Source organism: Pan paniscus, chromosome 4, assembly GCF_029289425.2.
Source record: "Pan paniscus chromosome 4, NHGRI_mPanPan1-v2.0_pri, whole genome shotgun sequence".
In the NCBI taxonomy this organism is placed as follows: Eukaryota; Metazoa; Chordata; class Mammalia; order Primates; family Hominidae; genus Pan; species Pan paniscus.
The window spans coordinates 33,059,911-33,076,704 of record NC_073253.2 but is presented as its reverse complement, the minus strand read 5'-3'; the positions used below and the strand labels follow the sequence as shown (position 1 = coordinate 33,076,704).

General features: G+C 37.1%; 1 protein-coding gene across 3 annotated transcripts in view; it reads left to right on the top strand.

Annotated features, from left to right (window-relative positions):
• Positions 1-16,794, top strand: part of ATG10 (autophagy related 10) — a 287,839-nt gene that overhangs the window by 261,416 nt on the left and 9,629 nt on the right. The gene's annotated exons all lie outside the window — the stretch shown is intronic.

Genomic DNA, 16,794 nt, shown 5'->3' with positions numbered 1-16,794 from the left:
TTAGTTAATGTGACTTCTTATTTGAATGGCCCGTGAAGACCAAAGAATAGTCAGTCCTCCATGTCTGCAGGTGTCCATATCTGTGGACATGGAGGGCCAACTATACTAGCCACTTTACATAAGGGACTTGAACATCCATGGGTTTTGCTATCTGTGGCAGGGAGGTAGGGGGGTCCTGGAACCATTCCCTGTGAATACCAAAGGATGGCTGCACCAGCTCATTGGAAACTCACGTCATATAATGCAGGCCTGTTCGTATACAGATTGGAGCCTTGGCAAACTATTTTTGAAAAGTTACTGATCCCTGCACTGGTCAATCTGAAAAGGCATTATCCAAGGACATAATGTGATTATAAACATTCGAGAAAGTTGCCCAACCCCATCCCGAGCCCTAACCCTTCTCTGCATGTTCTCTTGCATCAGGTCACTAATTCCTGAAGGTTGCAGCCTACAGCCAAGTTGAAAGAAGCATAAGGGCTAAGCTAGTTGACTAAAGTCTTTATGGAGTCTATGTGATGTTTTTGTGAAATATTTCAAAGGAAGGGTTAGTTCTCACATTAAGACAGGGCTACTTAAAACAGTGAGGGACTAATAAAGCAGTTTGTATTGGTGGCAATAATGTAGTTTCATCTTTTTGGAGGGAAATGTGATCATACAAATCAACAAATACGAAATACAAATATTCCCACTGTTTTTATTCATTCCAAAATTTTTATTATAAGGAAATAATTCATAAAGAGGAATATATAGTATATATGCATAATTTATAATAGTATAAACTGGCTGGGCATGGTGGCTCACGCCTGTAATCCCAGCACTTTGGGATGCCGAGGCGGGTGGATCACGAGGTCAAGAGATGGAGACCATCCTGGCTAACATGGTGAAACCCCATCTCTACTAAAAATACAAAAACTTAGCCAGGTGTGGTGGCACGCTCCTGTAGTCCCAGCTACTCAGGAGGCTGAGGCAAGAGAATCGCTTGAACTGGGGAGGCAGAAGTTGCAGTGAGCTGAGATCGCACCACTGCGTTCCAGCCTGGGCAACAGAGTGAGACTCCGTCTCAAAAAAAAAAAAAAGTATAAAACTGGAAAATCTAAATGTCTAACCATGGAATGATGTAAATATCCATTATGATATATTAGCTAGATGGAAAATTATGTAATTAAAAGAAAGTTATAAGGACTGTGTAAAATATGGAAAATTATATATGAAATAATGTCAACAGGTAAGAGGAATAATGGAGTCACAAAAGTATATATTCACTGTGTGCATAACTGATAGATAGATAGATAGCTATTAATAAAATTTGAGAAGAAATAAACCTTTAAGAGGCCCTAGTCTGAAGCGTTCATGAACTTCGTTGAGTGTTGCTGGCCTGAAGAGCCACTGGGGAGAAAATGACGGTAAACTCAGAGCTCAACCTTTAAATCAAGGTTCATCTCATGAGTTCATGTAGAAATCTTTGGTACTAGTTTTCTTTTTGGGTCTTAGACTCTCTTTTTGGGTCATAGACTTTCTTGTCTAGAAAATACTGAACTAGATCCAAACTATTAAAAACACAATTCTTAAAATTTCAGCAGAAGTTGGGGAAATGTAAGAAATTGATATGATCAGGAAGTGGGATTAGACTATACTTTTTAAAAATCTTGACATTATTAAGTTGCTTAAAGTTTTAATAAAACACTTTTTAAAAATAAGAAGCTGTCATTCTTGTCCATATGTATCAGTTTATTTGTCTCCCCTAATACCTTACTTGCAAAACACCATAATACAATGGTTGTCTGAAAAGCTCTATTACTATGTTTATTTGTAGGAGCGTATGATTTCTCAATACGGCAGCCTATTAGTAGCATAGTTTTTTGTTATTTAGTTTTAAATTATTAGTATTCTAGAAAGTGGGGAAAATGCCTCATAGTAGCCAGGTTTTTATAGGGCAGATCTTTAACATTTTTCATTATGAGAAGGAGAATCACATATTTTGTAATGGGATTATCGCATGCTTATGAGTTTTCTTCATGGAGTCTCTTTGGAGAGAGCTAAAGAGAAAAACTAATTTTAGCTTAATGAAATCACTGGGAAATCTGCTTCTGGGTATAAAAGGAATCCTTATATTTTCAAAGTTGGGTAAGAAGCAGAAAGGAAAAAAACTGTCAGGAGCTATAGCTGTAACTGGAGTATTAGAAATTTATACTGATTATATTTATCTAAAGAGAAGCATTATAGTATTTTAAAAATCATCTTGAAGATTCATCTCTTTTCTGTTGCTTTAAAATAATATTTGGCACCATTCTAAAAAGTAATGATAGGTAATAGATTGCTATTTTATTTTGTGTTGCTCATAAAATATCTTCCTGTGCGATAGTTGCCAGACATAAGTATCTGGTTATCAATAAATTAGGCTGGTTTTGTGAATGTATTCTTGGAAATCTTTGAATTTTCTGGTTGCTGATTTACAGGGGTGTGCCGCAACACACCTAGCTCAAAAGTGGTGTCCTTGGTTTAGTGTGTGTCTCAGAAATAGACTTAAGTCAAAAATTGTCACCATTCTGTAATGTAATGGAAGAAAAAAAGTAAAGAATTAATGCTTGGAAAGTGCAGGCTTCCAATTGTTTTACTTTAAGATAAAAATAGAATAAACGTACCACCTGAAAGTTGTTTCATACTGAAGTTCTGTATTTATTCTTAGCAGGCTTGGCATTGGAAAAACTCAATTTTGTTCTTAGATCTGGACATAAGTCTTGGCTTAATCATTTATACATTCCACGACCTTGGATAAGCCATTCCTCTAAATAAATTTCTACAAAATGGGAAGAATACCTACTTTATAGAATTGTGAAAATATAGTTGGGTAATATATATTAATGCATAGCTTGGATTTTTTCTTAATCCCAATCTAATAGCAATCCCTGGAACTTCTAGTCACCAATATATCTCAAATCCATTTATTTTTCTCCATCTTTACTGTCTTCACCCTAATCAAGCCCCTTCTTTCTTGATACAGTAGCTTTCATGGTAGTTTCCTTCCTGCCTCTTTTGCTTTCTTTTCTCTTCTTGTCTTCATTCTTCACCCAGCAGCCAACATTTTTTTTTAAAGTGAATAACAGATTATGTCATAAACCACTTAAAACTTTCTGTTGTATTTAAAGTAAGTGCAGGAGGGCAGCTTCCTTCTCTCCCCAGGGCTATCAAGCCACTGGACTCTGCCTTCCTTTCTAGCTTCAGGGTTTCTGCTGTCTTCTCTCTCTCCCAATATTCCAGCCTTACAGCCTCCTTTCTGCTCTTGAACACATCTAGTTCACTCCCTTCTAATGGTCTTTACTCTTACATCTTTCTGCCTGAAATGTTCTTCTTCAGGTTTAAAATATGATTTTGAAAGTATTAAAAATATACAAAAAGAATTAGGGCTGATGTCTTTACATAAGACTAATTAGGAAATATATCACTTGTTTTGGTAGTATTTTTCAGGTATATTTTCTTCATTTTATACATTCACTTTCTAGTTTTTCAGTCACTTGTGTAACATCTAACTAGATAATATTTTTCCTATCACATTAGACACCTATGTTATACCTGACTGAACCTGTACCTCTACTGTCTGACACCATCACCAAGGTTCTGATCTGAGCCTAAAAATGACTAACGAATTGCCCTTTCAACACATTTCTTCCTTTAATAACCCAGAAGCAGTCTATTATCTGTTAATTTAAACTGAAAAATAAAAATTTCTGACTTCTGATTATCCCTGGAATATATTGTTCCTTCGTTTATATTATATTTGTGTGGCTCCAATTTTAAAATGTGCCTCTGAGGTCTTGTTTACCCTCTTACAGCATCTTAATCATCACTGCTTTAAACGAAAGAGTGAGAGTTTGAACCCATAATCACATGATGGCATTGCCAGCCCATGGGACTATCCCTCATGGACCTTCTAAGTTAAATGAACCAGTGCCATGTTTGAATTCCAGGTACAGATGCTCCATCATTTTGCAGTTAACATAGAGCAGTTCCAGAGAAGGCCCAGGCCCCTCTGCCCTCAACTCCCTTACCTGTCATCTCTCTGTCCCCAACTTTCTTACTATATAGGGGAGAGAAAAAAAACTTTTCTGTCTACCCTCTAATTGACTGCCTAGGGCCTGCAAATTAAATGGACAAAAAACAGATTAGCAGGAGAAAAGCCATACAAATTTTACTTGATTTAACATTTTAGTTTTTACATGCCCTTACAGAAAAGGCATGGAGACTCAGAGGAGCAGTTAGACCCTGCAGCTTATACACCATTTTAACAAAGGGTGACAAATTTGTGGAGAAGTCACAAGAGGAAGCAAAAGGGATTTGGGCTTCCAGGGGCACAGATTATAAGAATGTAAATATGAGGAGAAACTAATGGAAGATAAGGGCGATTTTAGTAAGATTTGTTTGTGCACACCCATCTCAGTGCCAGCATTCTGTGTCCGGTGATACCTGGATGATCTGTTCCAGGTATGGGAGATGGGAGGGGAACACCTTCACAAAGAGAAGTTTATGTCATAATTTTAGGCAGATGAGGGAGGGTAAAGAGCTCTTTCTGAATTTGCTGCGTTTGAATTACCTTTAGCTCAAAATAGTCCTTAAACTAAAGTAGCATATTGGGGGAGAGACCCTTCATCTGCTCTGTTTCCCACAGCCCTCAGCACTGAGCAGGTATCAGGGCCCACCCTGCAGAAGCAGGGCTTAGGGTACCTGGTGTGCAGGACCACTGCTGGGCTCATCCATAAAACCCTGCCCTAGATTCGTACCTTGAACCCCATTGCCCATGTGTGCATCCCACACCCCAGACTACCTCAGGAAAGGGACAGGTAGAGAGACATGCTAGAAACTGAGTGTCATTTCCTCTGTGTATATTTGAAGGTCATGCTAGCTCTGAAAAGATTTGGAAAGTAAATCAGGGACTTTGAAATCAAACCTCCAAGTTAAATGACCTTGGGCAAGTTAATTGGCATCTCTAAACCCCAGTTTCCTTATCTTTACAATAATTATATGTCAACCTCTTAGTATTATTATTAGAATTTAGGGAGAATCCTAGTAAATGTTCAGTTCATGCACTTGTTTGTGTGATTCCCTTTTAGAGGGAATACCCAGTCTAGCTCAGACTCACCTTCCCTGATAAGCTTATCACCCACACATTAGGTGCTTTGCTGCCTAATTCTTTCCTGCATTCTTTTTTGACAACAAAGTATTACTGGAGAAAAATGCAGCATTTATAATTTAAACTAATTATAAACATGTAATTTGTAGCCCATAGTATGTTTGTGCTGTTCCACTTTAATCACGCCCATCAGTTCTTCTCTCTGCTTTCCTGGCACGCCCCTGGAGTATGCATCACACACGTGAATTACCTGATCTGCACAGACTCCTAGGGGATGGGTGTGCCTCCTATTTTGCAGTGGTGGGGAGGGTGCTGTCAGAAACCACGTGCCTTGTGTTTCCTTCTGGAATCAGCTATCATTATGACTCTCTTCTTTCCTTTCCTCTATTCATGCTGGAGAAAGCTAGCCTTTTCCCCCAGGGAAGCAGGTGGTGCTCAATCTTTAGTGAGCATGAGCATTGCCTTGGGAGTTGATCACAGATTTGGAGTGGGTCCCAGGAAATGACATGGTCAACAAGCAACCCCAAATGATTCTGATGGTCCTGGGATCACACTGAGAAATCTGCTCTGCTTTTGTATTGCTTACTTCTCCTCAGACTTTACTCCCACTGTTTTCTTCTCTGTCTCTTTATCTTTAATCTGACATCCTTCTTGGGATTCTTCTCTATATCTTTGGACTAGGTTTTTTATTCTCAAAACAAACAAACAAAATAATTGTTTTTTCCATTGACATGGAGAAAAATGATTGTGGTCCTCTATTCTCCACTATCCACCACACTGTCACCCTCAGGTGAGGGCCGAATAAACATTCTTCTTTCTGCCCCTCTGCACTTGCAGGGGTTTGACTAGAGAGACAGAGAAATTGACAGTATCCTCTACTGACAGCACCTCCTGTCAGGCATTTTTTTAAAGTGGATGTTTTTACTGGAACAAAACATTTTAATGAAAACATTGACATGGAACATAACAAGGCTTTTAAATAGAGACTTGGAATCCTTTTTGTCTTCACTTAAATCTGTTTTATTTTTCTCTCTATGACGCTATATAAAATCTCATCAATATACAAAATCATTCTGAGCCTCAGATTTTCTCATTTTCTCTGGATGAGAGCTTTGATTAGCTTTTTACAAGTTCTTCATTAGTAATTGGCTTGCTTTTTTGTTTTGTTTTTGGCTGTTGACTCTAATAAGTTTATGTTCTATCAAAGAATTATTTGAGGATGGTCTGAAAGATGCTACTCTTGTTGTGTTAGGGAATATTACAATTTAAGACTCTTTATAAAACGCAACAAGTGCTATTAGGACTAAATGTTCATTTCTTCTTCTTGAGGCTGGTGGCTGGGGTGGGTTGTTCAGTCTTATCATCATGCCTGACCTAGTTGTGCAGCCATGACTGTTTAATTAATAGACATTTACATAAGCTCCTGATTTTCCCCCAGCAAGCTTTATAATGGTCTTGGTGGTTATCTCCTTTTCACCCTGTGAAGTATCAGCAGTGCATTTTCCATTTTGCATATCAAAATACAGAGAGATTAAATTATGTACAACAAATTGATAATTGAATAAGTTTGGGAACTCGGAGTTCTGGCATATTAATAGTCTTGCTTAAAGCAACAATCTATATAGACTCTATAAATATATTCAGACACTGCTCTCTAATCCAGGAGCTGGAGTGGAGACTGTCAGAAGCCCAGGGAGGGAGCCCTTTGTAGATTTATGCAGGGGTGGGAGAATTAGTTTCTGGCCTCTCTATGGAGCCATGAAAGAAGGTTTTGTTAGTAGAGGTGGTGGTATCTGAGAATTATTGCTATGATGTCTGTAATTTTTAATAAAAATTCTAGAAAGCCTGGTGGTGTCTGTGTAGTATATGAATTTGATGAACTGTCTTTCTTTGGTTTTGTTTGTTTGTTGTTGTTGTTTAAACCACCTTCCTAAACACCATTAGACATTTCTTCCTAATTAACAGGCCAAAAATGTCAACAGGGGCAGCTAGAGTAAAGTGTGGCTCACTTGTCTTCCTCTGTTCATCCTAGAAATGAGGAGAAACTTGCTGATCTTTCTGGGTACTTAGGTGAGACTTTGGTTTCTTTCCCACATATTTTTTTTCTTAACATTTTCTCACATTTTTTTCTATGTATATTCTCAGATACCTATGAGAGATGGAAATCTGAACTGGTATTTCTTCTTTCCCCCCTTTTTTCCCCCTTTTTTAAAACTATAAAGTACGATTGCTTGGTGTTCAAACCTTGCCTCTTTGTCTTGACTACTTTCAGAAAATTATTGGATCATAAAGGGATTGCCTTAATCATTTAACACCAACATCAACAAAACCAAACAAACAAAAATAGGCAATTTTTCTTCTCCAAATTTACCAAACTTCTCAGTCTTACCTAAAAGATGGAAGTTGGTACATCTCTCTTAACTCCTTTCCCATTAAACTTGGAGTAGGCTGTTTCTGGCTTATATTCTACGGCCACACTTTGCTTTTCTCCTCCCTGAGTTCTGCCCGTCCTTTAAGGTCTGGGCCAGATTAAATACCATATTTTTAAGAAGTCTTGGCCGGGCGCGGTGGCTCACACCTGTAATCTCAGCACTTTGGGAGGCCAAGGCGGGCGGATCACCTGAGGTCAGGAGTTCAAGACCAGCCTGAACAACATGATGAAACCCCGCCTCTACTAAAAATACAAAAATTAGCTGGACATGGTGGCGTGCACCTCTAGTCCCAACTACTCCAGAGGCTGAGGCAGGAGAATTGCTTGAACCCAGGAGGCAGAGGTTGCAGTGAGCCGAGATCATGCCATTGCACTCCAGCCTGGATGACAGAGCGAGATTCCTTCTCAAAAAGAAAAAAAAGTCTTTGCTGCCGTCTCTCTCCCCGAGTCAGAAGTGACCTCTCCTTTCTTTGAATTCCCATATTCCTGGATGTGTACCTTTGAGTAGCCAGGATCACAACCAGCCTATCATATATAATAGTTATTTCTGTAATCCTTGAATGGTAGATGCCCTAATGGAGTATGGGGAGGAGAGAGGAGATACCAAATTTCATTTGACTCAAGATCTCTCATAGCTCATGAAAATATACATCCTGCTATACAGACTTATGTTTCCAACTGTAGCCACACAACACAGTGTTACAGAAAGCATACGATTGAAGCCATACAGCAAGCATTAGATCTGCCTTAAGAAAATAGTGATTAAGTTTCAGGCAAGCAGGATCTTAAGGAGTATCATCCCAGGGAACAAGGTCTTTCCATCGATAGGGCCTCAGGCCTGGGCCACCTCTGCATCGAAGTTTTCCTTTATTTTACTGGTGAGCTCCTCTGTGGCCCTCAGGCACCTCAGATTGTCCTTGGAACACCCTCCACCTTATAGCAGGGAGTGTCTCATTTTTTGCTAGTGCCACTGTGATCCCTACATGGTCTTCTCTGGAAGTGTGAGGACTCCCCATGCCTTCCCTCCAAATGGTGAAATTAATTGCTGCCGCAGAAGGAATCTTTCTTCGCAGCTTTTCCTGGTCGCAGTCCTATTACCACCCCCCACCCACCCGACCCCTAACCACTGCCCAGCCATCAGCCATCTCTGCTATTCTCACTAGGGATCTGCTTTTTCATTCAGGGGACAGGGCATGAGTATTTCACCTTTAGGAGTCTTTCTTCTAGAGGTGCAATTCAAGACTTGTAGTATTGCAGGTGCAGCTGGACTGTAAACCCCATGAATTAAGATAATTAGCTGCTGTTTTATGTATTTCTAGTACCTAAAACTAGAATGTAAATTCTATGAGAACAAATTTTGCATCTGTATTTAGTGTGCAAATATTTGTAGTGCCTAGAAAAGTGCCTGGCATATAGAATGTGCTCCATAAATAAATGGATGGGCAGATGGATGGATATATGTATGAGTGTTTAGCATGGAATCTTACCCACAATAAGTATTCAGTGATGTTTACTGAATGCATAAGTAAAAAAACATATGGAGTAACAAAGGTGGGAGTAAAGTAGGAAGGCATATATTTTGGTAGTATTTGTGTCTGCTTCTTAGTCTGGGTAACATGCCTTAGGGGGATACAGTGGTGTGGCAAGGAGTAGGCAAACTCACAGAATTAAAATATGCATCTTGGTGCATCAATTTTCCACGATGGTAAAATAAGATACTATTTTTTAATGTGGAAGCCAATAGATAAGAGTTTAGAATATATTGCATATTTGACATAATTTTTTAAAGTAAATTACATGTAGAGGGTTATCCTAACCATCTCCTCAAATCCTCTCCTTTGTTCTTAGATACACATTGGAAGAAATATTTGAGAAAACAGATACTGAAGTTTTTATCTTATGTTGGGACTTCTGCAATGTAAAGTAGGTTCTGTCTCCAGTTTTGTGCCAAGGAGAGAATGGTGTCCCTACAGTGACGTAGGGGCTATGGGTGCCCTCCACACAAATATTTCCCTTTATGGAACAGGCAGCATATGCCAGTAATAACTTACTTTGGCACAATAGGCTGTCTTTGTCTATGCGATAAATTCCACAAATATTTATTGAGTACCTACTAGATGAAAGGCACTAACCTGGATGCTAAGATGAAAATAGTAATCAGAATACTTCCTGTGCCCTCAAGGAATTAAAGAGTAGTAGAGGAAGACTTTTATAAACAGTCAGTTGCCTATATGGAACAGTGTGGAATTAGCAGTAGACTTAGGCATGGGGTACAGTGGGAACATAGATGGAGGAGACCTGATTGGTCAGGGATTAGTGGTGAAGGAGGGAGAGAGGATGTTCCAGGCAGAGAGAACAGCATGTGCAAAGGCCTGTAGGTAAGAAGAAGCAGTGTGTTTGGGGAACACTAAGTAGTTTAATGGTAAACTGTATATAAATATTGGGTCAAAAGCTTCTGCACAGCAAAGGAAAGATCAACAAAGTGAAGAGATATCCTACAGAATGGGAGAAAATATTTGCAAACTCTTCAATTGACAAGTGATTAATAATCAGAATATATAAGGAACTCAAGCCAATACCAAAAAAACCCCCAAATAATCCAATTTAAAAAATGGGTAAAAGATCTGAATAGACATTTTTAAAAAGAAGACATAAAAATGGCTAAAAGATATATGAAAAAATTGCCCAACATCACTAATCCTCAGGGAAATACAAATCAAAACCACAATGAAATATCGTCTCACTCCAGTTAAAATGGCTATTATCAAAAAGATAGAAAATAGCAAATGCTGGCAAGGATGTAGAGAAAGGGGAATGTTCATACACTGTTGGTGGGAATGTAAGTTAGCACAGCCACTATGGAGAACAATATTGAGGCTCCTAAAAAAACTAAAAATAGAAATGCCATATGATCCAGCAATTCTACTGCTGGGTATATATCCAAAAGAAAGGAAATCAGCATGTGAAAGAGATAGCTGCACTCCTATGTTTATTGCAGCACTATTCACAATAGTCAAGATAGAAAATCAACCTAAGTGTCCATAAAGAGAATGGATAAAGAATATGTGGTATGTATACACAATAGAATATTATTCAGCCATTAAAGAGATAAAATCTGTCATTTGCAATAACATGGATGGAACTGGAGGACATCATGTTAACTGAAATAAGCCAAGCACATAAAGACAAATGTTGCATGTTCTCACTCATACGAGGAAGCTAAAAAAATTGATCTCATGGAGGAAGTGAATATAGTGGTGGTTACTAGAGGCTGGGAAGGATAGTGAGGAGGGCAGATAAAGAGGGGCTGGTTAATGGGTATAAAAATAGATAGATGGAGTAAGATCTAATGTTTGTTAGAACAATAGGGTGACTTAAGAAATAATTTATTGGATAGTTCAAAATAACTGGAAGAGTAGATTTGGAATGTTCCCAACATAAAGAAATGATAAAGGTTTAAGATGATGGCTATACCAGTTACTCAGACTGACCATTACACATTGTATGTTTGTATCAAAATATCACAGGCACCCCATAAATATGTACAACTATTATATATCCATAAAACTTTTACAAAAGGAAATAACAAAGGAGAAAAGTTATAGATTTAATTATCTAACATTATATTCCACATTGCCAAGTCATCATGAACAAAATTTAAAGACAAATAACAATCTGGAAAGAAAAAAAAAATTGGAGTATTTCAGCAACTTTCATGACAGCAGAGGTTATCTGTTTATTCATTGTGATATAACTAACATTTAACCCAGTGCATAGCCCACACTGATGGCTGAATGAATGAAAAAGATCAATATCCCAAAAGATGTTAAGTAGCTAATATAAATTAATAAGAAAATCTCCATAAAACCTGAATAGACAAATAGTCAAGAAAATGTGAAAAAGCATTTCACCTTAGTGTCATCCTTGGCTCTTCTCTTTTTCTTACACAGCATATCAAATCCTTTAGCAAATCTTGTTGGCTCTACCTTCAAAATAAATCCAAATCTGACTGTTCTTCCACACACTACTGTTGCCTTGTACAAGTCATCATTAGATTTTGTCTGGGCTACTACAGTAACCTCCTAACTGCTCTTTCTGCTTTCCCTCTTGCCCTTTTACAATATCAAGGTAACATTTTAAAATGTAAATCAGAATGTATCACTTTTTTGTTCAGAATCTTCCAAACTCTCCCCATCACACTCAGAATAAAATCCCAAGTCCTTTCCATGCATTATAAGATGCTACATGATCCTGCGTCTTGGCTAGCTCTCTGGTCTTACTTCCACTGTCATTCCTCTTCATTTCACCTGACCAACCACACTGGTCTTGTCATTCTTTGAACATTCCAAGCCCCCTTCTGCCCTAGGGTTTTAGGATCTTTGCAGCTGGTGTTCTCAAGGTGGAAATACTCTTTTCCCAAAGAAGTGCATGGCTTGCTCCTCTCTTGGTCAGGGGTCTGCTCAACTGTTACCTCTGCAATTAGGCCTTCCCTTACCAATTTACCTAAAATAGCCTCTCCCCCATCATTCTCTATATATTAAAATTTTTTTTCTCTCTCCTCCATTTGACTCTCTCTACCTTACTATGTACAAAACAGATAAAAAAAGAAAAAAAAACCTCCCCAGAAAATTTCTAAACACAGGCTTACCCTCAGGTCATGGAATTGGAACTCCTCCTAGGTACCAGGCAGAAGCATATATAAACTTCCTTGGTGGGATGCGCTTTTAATGTTAAGCCTCAAAGAATTACCATATTTGTAGTCCTACTAAAAGGTCACAATAAAAAAAATACAGAATTCATAACGAGCCATTATGAATGAGGGCCAGCAGACAACAGACTAGTAGCAGACCCACAAATCCAGATACTGAAATTATTCAGTGCAAAAATATAAATGTATTGAACATATTTTTTAAAATGGATAAAAATATTGAAAGTATGACATAGGAAGACGACTATGGAAAATGATCAGCAAATTTAAGAAATAATCAGAACTTTTAGAAAAGTATATAATGTCTATTCTAAAAAGCACATAAATACAGTTAAAGAGAGCATTAATGTATGAGAAGAATCTGAAGAATTGTATACATTGTAGCAAAAAACAAGAAAGAAATAGTAAATATGATAACAGGTTAAGAAAGACAAAGGATAGAGGAGGACTAACATGTCTAATAAGAGTTCCAGGAGGAGAGGCTAGAGAGAATGAAGGAGAGGCAATATTCAAAGAGCTGATGCTGAGAATTTTCCAGAATTGTTGAAAAGGCACTGATATTTAGGTTCAGGAAGCTCATTGAATCCCCCAATGAAAAATGAAAAGAAATCCACACCTATGCACATTACAATGAAATAGTAGAGAGAAAGAGAAGATCTTAAAGCGAATGACAATTAGACTGATAATCGACTTCTACCCAGAATAAATGGAAGCCAGAAGAAAATGGGATAATATAATCCAAGTGCTAAAAAAAATCATTGTAACCTAGAATTTTATACCTACAAAAACCTATTTTTCAAAAATGAGGGCAATATAAAGCATTCACAGGAGTGGACAATTTACTACCTACAGATCTTCACCAAGAGGTGTTCAGAAGGACATATTTCAGTGACAAAGAATATTATCCCAGAATGGATGCTGACACATAGGGAAAAATGGTAAGCAAAAAGAATAGTAAAATGTGGGTAAATTTTAACAAACATTGAGCTATAAAGTACTAATAATACCTACTTTCTGGGGTTAAAAAATAGATACAGCAGAAATACTAGACAACAGTAGTACATAAATCAGTAAAGGGTGATCAGAGTATTAAGATACTTGAATTGTTTGAGAAAAAGATAAAGATACAGAATAATTGTACATTTTATTAAGTGAAATAGCTATTTTAAAATTTAAGAATAACCACTAAATGTTTAGGAATGTATTAATAGTATGTAATTTTTCAAGCTAATAAAAAGAGAAAAAGCAGTGAGAAAAAATTTTTAATCCTACGCTTAGTCAATCCAAAAGAAGGAAACAGAAGAGGAAAAAAGAAAAGGAAAGGAAGAAACATTAAAAATAGAATGAGTAAAATGTCTACAATAAGATGGAAAAAAAGTGAAATAAAATTATATCAGTAATCACAAAGCCTGTACGTGAACTAAACAACCCACTTATGAGACAGATTGTAAAGGTGGATATTTAAAAATCCGTCTATGTTCTTTTTATAGAAAATATCTTAAATATAAGGATGCAGAAAGCAAGAAGTCAAACAATTTTTTTAAATGAATAATATAAATAGAAAGCTGATGTGGCTATATTAATATCAGGTAAGAATCCTTTTTTGGCAGAAAGCATATTAGCGATAAACACGATCACTTCATATTAAAGTTTCAGTTCTCTAAGAAGATATACTTCTATGCATTTAAATATCACAGCTTCCGGATATATAAAGCAAAAACTGACAAACTGCAATTGACAAACAATAATGGGCAAATCAACTGTTATAGGGGAGATTTAAATTTCTCTTAGAAATTAATAAGTCAAGCAAACCAGGATATACATATGGACAACACAAATAACTAGCTTAATCTAATGAAACATGTAGAACAGTGTAGCCAACACTGAAGATTACATATACTTTATGTATAACCTTTTAAGTACTTATGGAAATATAAAAAATTAAGAAAAACAAAATAAGCCCAAACAAAAATATATGGAAGCAAATAATAAAGGTAAATGCAGAAATTAGTAAAACAGAGGACAAAGATACCTAAAGAGGATCAACAAAAGACACATATGGTAGGGACTAGCACATAGTAGGGCCAACAATTAAATATCTGTTCAGTGAATAACAAGCAACTGAAAGTATAAATGTGTGTATAAAAAGGTCTGAAAGGAAATTCACCAGTGATTAAATCTGAGTTGGGCTGTTTGGGATTAGCTTGCTTTTATTCTTTATTCTTGGTATTGTCTGAACTCCCTGTGTGTATTGCTCTTATAATTTTATGAAAACACATGATTTTAAAATCAATAAATAGATTTTTGAAGGAGTAGACTAGAGGTTGGAAGTCAGGAACTATCTTAGACACCAATTCTGGTCAGAGGGCATGAGGAGGTGCAGTGTAAGTGTGTGGTCTTAGGAGATATGGAGGTGCTCTGCCCCTCACTACATGGATGACCTTAAGCATAATCTCTCTAAGCCTGTTCTTTTAAGTGGCAATAATAAAGCCTGTCTCAAAGAGTTACTGTGGTAGGTGGCCATGTAAAGCGCTTAATACGGTGCCTGATACTGCAGATGCTGGGTAGTCATTTTCCTTCCCCTGCTTGAGGGGTTAGCATGAGGGAGATACCTGTCTCCATTTCTAAGGAATGTGCCCAGCGTGGAAGGCAAATTTGATCAGTCTGGAATATGAAACTGGATGAAAGCTTAATATGTGAAATTACATTTGTGCCCTCCCAAAGAACCAAGAAAATTAAGAAATGAACCAAGTAACTCATCATATTTATTACATGTAAGAATGAAGGTGCAGTATTATCATTTCCTTGTGATAGTCATATCTAATAGTTCTAAAACCAATTCACAGTATTCTTGTCAGACTTATTTTATGAGACATTTAACCATTGCTAAATTAAATTTCATGAGGAAATATGCCTATATAACTTCTCTGGAGTTACAGAGATAGAAATCTGACCCATCATTTCTATTTTCATGGAAAACCATTTAGCAGAACTTTGTTCCAGTAGAAGTGTTTATTAAGTTGTAAGCCTAACACAGTTCATTGCCTGTGTGTATTTCCACACGGACATTTTTCTCAGTGCAGATTTGCTCAGTTCATTACTACTGACAGCAGATGGTAGCACTTTCACATGAATTTACCTCCTGAATCGATCTAAGAAATGTCACTAAAAGGATCCCAATAGTTTTGATGTTCTTCCATCTCTGAAAAGGGTACGTTAAACAAATAAGGAGTAGAGTTTAGATTTTTTAAAAAACTCTAACACATAATTCCTAAACCAACTAATGACTGCTTTCATCTTTGATTCTGGCTGTCTGAAGGAAAAACGGTAGAAAATACAGATAATCTTTCTTGATAGCATAAGCCTTACAAAATCTCCATTGGAAAATAATGGCTTTTGGAGAATATTATCCACATTGATTGTCTGCACCGATAACATGCCTCAAATTACTTGTAAATTCTCTACTCTACTTTCTGTGAATACAAATTGCTGGGCTTGCAGAATCAGCTGATTGAATGTGACTGAAAAAATAGTATTGGCTCAGGTCACTATGCTAACTTTGAATTCTGTGATTTCTGTGGCATTAAGATCTCCACAAGATTAACCACATTTTTCACTTACAGACCTATTGCCTTGATTTAGGCTTAAATCAATTTAAAATTATCAGAAGATTTAATGTTTGATAAATGAGTGAATGATACAATATATGAATTCTAGTCACATAAAGGAAACTTGTTATTTTTCTATATCATATGATCATTATTGCATTCTTCATAACTCAAGGGTTTATATTCAGTAGTCCTATATATTTAGAAACAAGGATTTATTTAGAATATTCTAAAAATTAATTTTCCATTTGTGTTTGAAAAGTAATTAATGATTTGGCTAATTTCGCCACAACTGAAAGAAACTGATACATTTTAGAAAGCATTGAGTGTTGAAGCATGTACAATTTAACCGTGTAAATTAATTATGGATGCTTCTGACACATTGCTAGAAGAGTGCTCATGATTAATAACATACTTAAAGGATTTGCTTCACAACAAGAAAAAGCTTTTGGGCTCCACATGCTCTCAAAAACATGCTTACTAATATTCTAACAACAGAGGCACAACTTAATACTGACCTTTTTTTTTTTTTTTGAAACAGAGTCTTACTCTGTTGCCCAGGCTGAGTGCAGTGGCACAATCTCCACTTACTGCTACCTCTGCCTTCTGGGTTCAAGCAATTCTCCTGCCTCAGCCTCCCAAGTATCTGGGACTACAGGCGCCTGCCACCACGCCCAGCTAATTTTTGTACTTTTAGTAGAGACAGGTTTTTGCCATGTTAGCCAGGCTGGTCTTGAACTCCTGGCCTCAAGTGATCTGCCTACCTCAGCCTCCCAAAGTGCTAGGATTACAGGTGTGAGCCACCATGCTCGGCCAATCTGACTTAATTCTGCTAAAAGATAGCAACTTTGGGCCAGGTACGGGGGCTTATGCCTATAATCCCAGCACTTTGGGAGATTAAGGTGGAAGGATCGATGAGTTC